Source organism: Macrobrachium rosenbergii, chromosome 33, assembly GCF_040412425.1.
Source record: "Macrobrachium rosenbergii isolate ZJJX-2024 chromosome 33, ASM4041242v1, whole genome shotgun sequence".
Taxonomy (NCBI): Eukaryota; Metazoa; Arthropoda; class Malacostraca; order Decapoda; family Palaemonidae; genus Macrobrachium; species Macrobrachium rosenbergii.
The window spans coordinates 1,725,001-1,735,000 of record NC_089773.1 but is presented as its reverse complement, the minus strand read 5'-3'; the positions used below and the strand labels follow the sequence as shown (position 1 = coordinate 1,735,000).

Genomic DNA, 10,000 nt, shown 5'->3' with positions numbered 1-10,000 from the left:
TCCTTTAGCCTCAGGGGTTTTTAAGATCTGAGGGCGGACAGAAACATTGCGAACGGACAGACAAACAGCCATCTCTGTAATAGTTTTCTTTTACGGAAAACTAAAATAACGAAATATAAACACAATTCTCACGCAAATAAAGTAATTATTTCAGATTTCAAACAAGGCCATCCCGAAAAGATCGAAGGCCAAACCAGCAGCAGTCGCCCCACGCAAGCACGTTTCTTTACCGCGGAACGTCTTCGTCGAACAAACAAACAAACAAACAAACAATAGTAATGAGGACGTGCATGGAAACATGACCCATGCAATGGCACAAATATGGGAAATATACAGCAAAGACATAAAGATTTATCGAAACGGATTTTGAAGATTTGAAAGAGTGTAAGTACTCACCCCAGGCAAAACACACTCGATTTCCATTGTTGGGTGACCCCCTCCTGCCTTCATGCATCGTTTTGTACCTGTGAATTAATGAAGAATTTTTTTTATTAAAAGCTGATGGATAAATGAGGACAGTTCCTATCCTGTTAAATCTTCTAATACCAATAGAGCTGATGGGGAGTCTTAGCTGAGTTGAAATTAGCAGCTAGGAAACGGGAGAATCTAGAATTGCACAGATAGCCCAGATGAAGGGCAGTTGCGTGCTTGTGTCTTCTGCATGCAATTGGTAGAACATGAGTAATATTATCGCCTTTTCTCCATCACCGTGCATCTTGTAAGTTATAAGTAAAGTGTTTGATGAGAGAGAGAGAGAGAGAGAGAGAGAGAGAGAGAGAGAGAGAGAGAGAGAGGTTAACACTGACATAAACAGCTTCAAATTAAGTGCACTTTAGCTAATGAATGAACTTCCTCATTTCCCTATATTCTTTCGAGAATTTGAGTCCCATTCAGGACAACTAACTCTGTTTTGGTCTTCCAAGATTATCCCTTCAGCCGAGCTAAAAAGATGTTCGTCTTCTAAAGTAACTGTTTGTTGATGTGCAGATGTGCTGCTGTGTTTGCTAATTGTGCTTTTGATGACGATGGAAAGTGTTTAAAGTATCTACCAAGGTTATGGTCTTCTAATTCACAATTATAAGAGTAATATGATGCTCATCAACGCCTCCCTCTGCCTGATTGGAGTAGGGGATATTTTTGCTGAATACTATGAAACTTCTATTAGATGATCTTTGATGTCTTGTCTTTAAGCGTTCTTGGCTTGCTTTTATCTCCTCTTTTAGAAGCATAAACAAAGTTTTAACAGAAGTGACACTTTTGTATCTTGATCGAGTCAAGCGAATGATATTGCAACAGTTAGGAAATGTATACACAAAAACTGTCTGACCTCAGAGTCACCACGGCTAGGACCAGCCAGATACCATGTAAGAGACATTTTTTGATACTCAGAGTGCTTCGTTGCAACCTCTATCAAGATTTCCAAGATAGAATAGAGGACTGTGTACCAGACTCCAGGACAGTAATAAACCACAGAAAATGGTTTTTATTTTGCTGTAAGGAAAAGACAGTAATCTTGATAATAATGAAGGGTTTATATGAGGTTAAATTTATGGAAGGGTTGATTTACGACCCTCTGCCCAGTATATAATTGAGATCTGCAATGGCAATCTCAATGGCAATGATGAAATAGGCGAGGTCGAGACGGTCCCTTTCATGATGGTTAAAGTTGAACTGTATTCTCCCTCTCTCTCTGACACACACAGTATTAAAAACAGTAATAATAATAATAATAATAATAATAATAATAATAATAATAATAATATTCGTGACAACAATTATAATGACGCTTGAAACTTATCTTCTCTCTCTCTCTCATAATAATAATAATAATAATAATAATAATAATAATAATAATAATAATAATAATAGTAATAATAATAATAATAATAATCGTGACAACAATTATGATGACGCTTAAAACCTATCTTCCTTCCCTGCTTCTTCTTCTTCTTCTTCTCTCTTTCTCTCTCATACAATAATAATAATAATAATAATAATAATATTCGTGACAACAATTATGATGACGCTTGAAGCCTATCTTCCCTCCCTGCTCCTGCTCTCTCTCTCTCTCTCTCTCTCTCTCTCTCTCTCTCTCTCTCTCTCTCTCTCTCTCTCTCTCTCATCTGGCACGGTCATTAAGGCAATTTCCTAGTTTTGGCCGTGAGATTTCCTGTATAATGAACAATAACGCTCTCACCTTCCCTGCCCCCCCTCCCCCTCTCTCTCTCTCTCTCCAGTTTAGAGGTATCCGAAGCCATCCCTCAAGTAAAGTTTGAATAACGACGCCGTTTGTTTCCCTAAATCATCGTTACTGTCGGGGGAGGGGGAAGACTGGTGGGAGGGTCTGTTTTTGGTGAGGTTCTAGGGGCGAGGAAGGCATTACGGTAAACTTATGTGAACTCTCACCCCTACTTTGTAATGACGTTGATGGTCCCCGACAGTTCTTCAGCGCTTCGCCTTGTGGGGTAACTTTTCCCGTCTGAAGTCACTGAACTCCTCTTTATCTTCAGTTGTCAATTATTGCTCTTGTGGATTGTATCTGGCCGTAATAATGACATATATGTATTTCCAACAGAATTATATGTTCACATTAGTGTTGTTGGTAGTGTGGATGGAGTTGAATTAGTTATTATGAGCTGCCAATTGCAATGGTCAAGCGTAGTGCTGGGGATGTTTATATATGAAGTAAGGAAAATGTTGTTGGATGTTGGGGCTCAGAAACGACACATTTCTTTACTTTCTTACAATTGATCGTTTCTTCAAACATCCTTTGCCCCGAAACATGGTTTAAAACACAGAACGTTGAAAGTTACAGACCATACGATTTTTGCCAAAATTAGAAAGCAATACTGTAAATTGTACACCTACAAGAAATAGACAAGAAGTCCCCCTGAGTCGTACTTTTGAAATCATGGGAAGCTTTCCTGGCGAGGCAGCTTCCCCAGCTCTACGAGAGATTTAAAGGACCTGATAAGTAGTACGGAATCAATGTACAGAGAGGAAAACATTCTTTTTTTCTACTTTTATTTTTGAAGTTGCTAATAAAACGGATTGCTCCTTAAAACTGCTGTACTTCAAACCTGTTTCCTCCTCCTCCTCCTTCTTCTTCTTTAAATAATATATAAATATCATAATTGCGAGTTTAAATCAGTTGTGTGCGCTCTTACTTACATTCCATCTCTTTCTATCTTCTCCTTGCTTTACATCCTCGAGATTAATTTGCCGGACTCTCCTTATGCAAAAGGCGGGTCTGTCCTCATTCAAGCACCTTCGGAAGGTGCAATCAGCCAAGTAGGGGGCGTGGCTGGGTGATGCATCGCTTGGTTATGTTTGATTGGGCCATGTATTGCTCTCGGACTAGAGCCCACCTGTCCACCCAACTATAAATGGGCACCAGAGTCTGCTGGGTCAACAAATTGGATGTGGGGCTGATAATCGTACTCCCCCCATCCCCCCCACGGGGTCTTCATTACACTTCTGGTGCCACGACTTCCAGAGGTGCGTGGTGATTATATATATATATATATATATATATATATATATATATATATATATATATATATATATATATATATATATGTGTGTGTGTGTGTGTGTGTGTTTGTGTCTGCGTGTGTGTGTGTGTGTGTGTATAATTATTTACAGATTATATATATACCTGCATACACATACTCAACCAAGAGGAAAACTTGACATTTGTAATCCCAAGGCAAACATTTCCAATCACTTAATATATTTCTTTCTGCTCAAAAGTCAATGCCAGGAGAAAGGCGGCTGAATAAGCATTAGTGCATTTTCCATGTGATTTGTTGATGGCAGTTGTGTTACGAAAGCATTCCTTTCATTTCGTCAGAAGAACTGAGCGAGAATATTAAAACCTTGGGGCTTTTATCATGGTATGTGAGCACCAAGGAAAATCTATTGCGTCTTTATGCAAGAGTTAGGAATGTGATTCAACGCAAAGCTATTCTCACAATCTGAGCATGTGGGCTTTAAAATGAAAATGACAACTATAACAATAATGGTAATGATTGTAATGGTTGTGGTAGAGGTTTGAACATTATAACAGCAGCAATAATAACAGCCTTAAGGGAGCGATGTTGCAGATATCTGCTATTTCTTCTCTGCTGAAATGGTTAAAATGCACTCAGATAATTGCTTCGAATAGAATGGAGAATCTATCAGGATCAATCAGAAAGACACCGGTCTAACCCAGAAAGTGTCGCAGGAGAAAAAAGTTCTGTTGTTTTTCTGCACAGTCTCCCCTAATTCAATGCACTTGGTCCACCAGTGTTCAAGCTCCCTTGGAAGAAGATTTTTTTCCGACTGGCCCCAAAGGCATGAGGTCAGTTTAGAAAACAGGTAGAAGTAACAATGTACTTTGCCAGGTGAGCAAGGGGCTTGAGGCCATCGGTCAGAGCCACAGATGGTCCCTTCAGTCACTGTCCTGAAGCAGATTTCCTTGCATTTCATCCCAATCGCTTTCTTCAGCTGCTGCAGTTCTGAAGCCCAACATTTCCCATTAAGGTTGACATCTTTCCAACACTTCCCATTAAGATATAGAAATTATGGGGGGGGGGTGGGCGGCGGGAGTAAGGTATATTAAGGAAGGGTTAACACTGCAAGATGTGAGGAGAAGGAAAGAGCATCTCTCCAAATCTTTGAGGAAATGGCCAGAACGTGGTGAGGAAAAATAAAGAAAGCAAGATGAGACGAAAAGGAAAAGTCGATTTTCTAAATTGGATTCTCTCTCTCTCTCTCTCTCTCTCTCTCTCTCTCTCTCTCTCCTCGTTCTTTGCTATTCATGATGAAATCTCGATATGCATTTCCTTCAGGATTCATCATCGTCGTCGCCAGTAAATCAGTATTAAGTCGGAGCGGGAATGGGCCAATGGGAATCAGCCCTGCGTGAAAAGCCCCCTCCCGATTGGCTGAAGGCGTTGCGAAATGGCCCAGCTGCAGATCGAGGCAATTATTGGAATTTTAATGCTACTTTAAGGCCGATGGAAACATTTTAATCTTTTATTCAGCTCTTCCTTACACAGCCCTGATGGAGACCTGATACTCCCTCATTCTCTCGCAGCAGACGTTAAAAGTAAACTCTGGAAATGCCGCGCCTCAATCGGGAATTTTCCGCGCGGTCTTTTGAGACGGGAGATCGAGAAAGATTATTGGGACTTTGTCACCACTTATTTGCTAGCTGCTTCCCCCCCCCCCTCCCCACCCCCGGCATTTTCTCTTGCTTCCGCTTTGACTGCAGAACTTTTTGGGACTCTCTCTCTCATCACGTCTTGCTGACAGTCATTTGCTTTGTTTGAGAGATGCCTCCTTTTTCAAGCCTGCACTTACCTGCCGCTTTTGTTTTAAGGTCTGTTTGGCTTGCTGCTGGACACAGACAAATACAAACAGGGACACACACACACACACACACACACGAACACACAGCAAACACGCATCCCATCCAAGATAAACACTGACGCTGATATGTAACCGTATGCATTTTTCATATCTACATTTGTGTGCCTAAACATCATCAATATTCTACTGACTCGGGCAATGTAGCTCAGGTATCTCCTTCGGGATCGTTCTCGTTTTCCCTCTTCCAGAGATTTGTCCTCTTTTTCTACGGCTCTTTAATAAACCTTCCATCCTTTTCCCCTCCTTCGGGGTCAGAAATCACTATCCATCCCCTCCTGACCACAGATCCTACGAGGAAGGACTCTCTCTAGATCCTCGCATTCTGTTACATCTTGTTGCTTCTCAGCCCCAGACCCCAAGGGCCCTTGACATAATACAATATCTATCACGCCCCCAAGTGCTTTTAACATAAAATATCTATCACGCCCCAAAGTGCTTTTAACATAATACAATAGCAATCACGCACCCCAATTGCTTTCAACATATAATATATCTATCACGCACACCAAGTGCTTTTAACATAAGAAAATATCTATCACGCCCCAAAGTGCTTTTAACATAATACAATATCTATCACGCCCCCAATTGCTTTTAACATAAAATATCTATTTCGCATCCAAGTGCTTTTAACATAATACAATATCTACCACGCTTGCAAGTGCTTTCAACATAATAACATATCTATCACGCCCCAAAGCGCTTTCAACATAATACAATGTCTACCACGCTCCCAAGTGCTTTCATCATAATAAAATATCTATCACGCCCCCAAGTGCTTTCAAAATAATACAATGTCTACCACGCCCCCAAATGCTTTCAACATAATAAAATATCCATCACGCTCCCAAGCGCTTTCAACATAAGAAAATATCTATCACGCCTCAAAGTGCTTTCAACATAATAAAATATCTATCACACCCCCAAGTGCTTTCAACATAATACAATATCTATCACGCGCCCCAACTGCTTTTAACATAAGAAAATATCTATCACGCCCCAAGTGCTTTCAACATAATATATCTATCACGCCCCCAAGTGCTTTTAACATAATAAAATATCTACCACGCCCCCACATGCTTTTAACATAATAAAATATCTATCTCGCCCCCAAGTGCTTATAACATAAACTATCTATCATGCCCCCAAGTACTTTTAACATAACACAATATCTACCAAGCCGCCAAGTGCTTTTAACACACAAAAATATCTATCACGCCCACAAGTGCTTTCAACATAATATCTACCCAACCTCAGATTTCAGTCAGTAGCAGACGATGAGTCATTTTGCCAACAAAACAGAGCTGAAATAAAAAAAAAAATAATGACAATAATTCTTATCAGCAGATTAGTTGTTAGCAGAATCCAGGGCAAGAGAATTCGCCAAATATTTAGGATTCAAGGGTGCTTCAGCAAATACTATTCATCATATCCTTTGAATCGAGTTCCATGCTGTTCCTTTTCCACGGTTCATATTCTCTCTCTCTCTCTCTCTCTCTCTCTCTCTCTCTCTCTCTCTCTCTCTCTCTCTCTCTCTTTCTCTCTCTCTGGCCTCGTGATGCAAGTGGTAGCAACTCTAGGTTCGCAGCGTTAGCTAAAACCCCAGCCTACTTTCACTAACCTAAGCAGTGACTTAGGTAGCATGATGTTGGTCTACTGCTGGGGGTCATAACAGTAGTAAAAAGAGAGAAAAGTAAGAGGAATAAGTAATCAGCGCTCCGCCAAAATTATTACCATCATATAATTAAAACCGAGAGGGCATCGACGAGCCAGTCCCTACCCCCTAAAAACGGGGTGGAACCATTCATCAAATATTCATCAAAATCTCTCTCTCTATGCTTTATTCACTCTCCCTTTTCCGCCCTCCTCCTTCCCCCCTCCCCCTTCCCCCCTCCCCTTCTCTCTCTCTGTCTCTCTGCCTCATCCCCGGTTCCAATAGGAAGCCCAAATAATCCTTCGGGACGAGAGTTTGGGTCCCGTCACAAAGGGAGTCTCCTTATCTCTCCCCAACAAGCACACTACTCATTAACCTCCAGCTCGCACGCCTGTTTGTGGCTTGTCTGTTTGTTTGTTTGTTTGTGTGTATGTTTTGAAGGCTGCTCTCTCTCTCTCTCTCTCTCTCTCTCTGAACGTTTCACGTATAAAAACGGTCGTCTGTGCTTTGTTTGCTTTGGAGGGTGCTTTCGGCGTTGTAGGGATAAAAATTGGCTAATTGGTGCTTTGTTTGTTTTTGAAGTAGATTCAGAGCATTCCGGAGATAAGAACGGGCCTGCTTACCATTTGTTTCCTTTTACAGATATACTGAGCATTTCAAGCTATATATATATATATATATATATATATATATATATATATATATATATATATATATATAGAAATAATCAACACACAATCACGTGTGGAACAGAAATAAATTTCCGTCACATATCGGAATCGAATCCAGGTCTTTCAATTGAAAGACGAGACGGCTACCAACCACGGTTCGATTCTGATGTAAGTCAGAAATATATATATATATATATATATATATATATATATATATATATATATATATATATATATATATATATATATATATATATGTGTGTGTGTGTGTGTGTGTGTGTATGTGTGCGTGTGTGTGTGTACTTTCGTTTTGTTTGTTGGTTTTCAACGATACTTTGTGCATTATGGGGATCTTTCAAATACAAGATAAACCGTCATTGATCCAAAATCTAGTCTATTACCTCAAAACATAAATATTATAATGGTGAATCTTTTATTCGGCTTTTCATGATTATAACTACGCAATGTTGTTACCTGACTGACTGGTGATGTCAAACTGGCGTCACTAGTACAAATGTCATTGACTCTAAATGCAGATAAATTTACTAAAAGTACAATCCCGTTTCACTTCTGTGCAATGTTGTGTGAAAGTATGAAGCTCCAAACCTGTATTTGCGTGAAAGAAAACTGGAAAGGAGACAAGAAAACAAAGTCTGGGCTTTAGCATCTGTCCGGATGTTTTTGTTTCAAGGGGAAAAGAGATGCATGTACCAGCACTTAAGTTACACAAACGTGAGACGGCAGTGCGAAGGGTTGTACGTACAAAAACTGATTGTGTCTGAAACTGTGGACTACTCAAGGAGAAAGAACCTGTCTGAAAAAAGGCCAACTTTATCAACAATGTGGACTACTCAAGGAGAAAGAACCTGTCTGAAAAAAGGCCAACTTTATCAACAATGTGGACTACTCAAGGAGAAAGAACCTGTCTGAAAAAAGGCCAACTTTATCAACAATGTGGACTACTCAAGGAGAGAGAAAGAAAAAGGCCAACTTTGTCAACAGTGTGGACTACTCAAAAAGAGAGAAAAAGGCCAACTTTGTCAACAGTGTGGACTACTCAAAAAGAAAGAAAAAGGCCAACTTTGTCAACAGTGTAGACTACTCAAAAAGAAAGAAAAAGGCCAACTTTATCAACAGTGTGGACTACTCAAGGAGAAAGAAAAGGGCCAACTTTATCAACAACTACATCAGGTCAGGGGTAGCTGAAAGGTGTAGGCTTTGAGAAGGACTCAGAACTCGCAGCATCAGACTTCGTGGACAGGTGAATGAATACAATGTGTTAGTTCAAGGACTGCATGCTGCAAGGGTAAGACTGAACTTGGTGGGAGAAAAAAACGTGATAGTGAACGTGTATGGGCCAGGATAGGTAATGAATGTAAGTGAAAGTTTGACTCTGTGCCTTGTAGGATTGAGAAAGTATGAGAAGGCGACTAAACTAGGTGATTTACTTGTCTAGTAGGTTTGGGAGAGTGTGAGAAGGCGACTAAACTAGGTGATTTACTCGTCTTGTAGGATTGGGAGAGTATGAGAAGGCGACTAAACTAGATGAGTTACGCGTCTTGTAGGATTGGGAAAGTATGAGAAGGCGATTAAACTAGGTGAGTTTCTCGTCTTGTAGGACTGGGAGATTATGAGAAGGCGACTAAACTAGGTGAGCTACTCGTCTTGTAGGACTGCGAGAGTATGAGAAGGCGACTAAACTAGGTGAGTTACTCATCGTGTAGGACTGCGAGAGTATGAGAAGGCGACTAAACTAGGTGACTTACTTGCAAAGTCAGGTGACGGAGAAAGAGATAGCGTTGCTGGCAAAGAGTAAGGAGTAACTCTGTCTATGGAAACCATAGACAAAGAGGGGTTGTTAAACCACTTCTCCTAAATAGTGGTGAATTGTGGATGTTAACTATGAATGGGGGAAAAAGGTGGAGCTGTAGAGATTAGCTGTTTATGTAAGACTCATATAGTGTGGAAATAACCAGAAGAATCAGGAAGTTTTGCTATAGTTCGATCATATGGAAGGAAAGGATTATGACGGGCTGGTGAAAGTAGACATTTCAGAAGTTTTAAAAAGAAAGGGAGGAGAAAGGACTAACGAAGGTTCATTAGATTTTTTGAAAGAGGTATTAGATACGAGGAGCCTCAACAACGAAGGAAGAAGTGAATGTGTGCAAGATAGAGATGAATGATGCGATGTTTTTAGGGAATCAACGCTCTGCTGCTGATATTTCTGTGAAGGCAACGGAAGCAGATAATGATGTGGAAA

At 40.3% G+C, this 10,000-nt stretch overlaps 1 long non-coding RNA gene across 1 annotated transcript in view; it reads right to left on the bottom strand.

Annotated features, from left to right (window-relative positions):
• The window catches only part of LOC136855794 (uncharacterized), a 534,717-nt gene that overhangs the window by 145,328 nt on the left and 379,389 nt on the right, over window positions 1-10,000 (bottom strand). Inside the window, exon 6 of the long non-coding RNA XR_010858128.1 lies at window positions 397-464. This is a non-coding gene — a long non-coding RNA (uncharacterized lncRNA). The remainder of the gene's footprint in view (window positions 1-396; window positions 465-10,000) is intronic.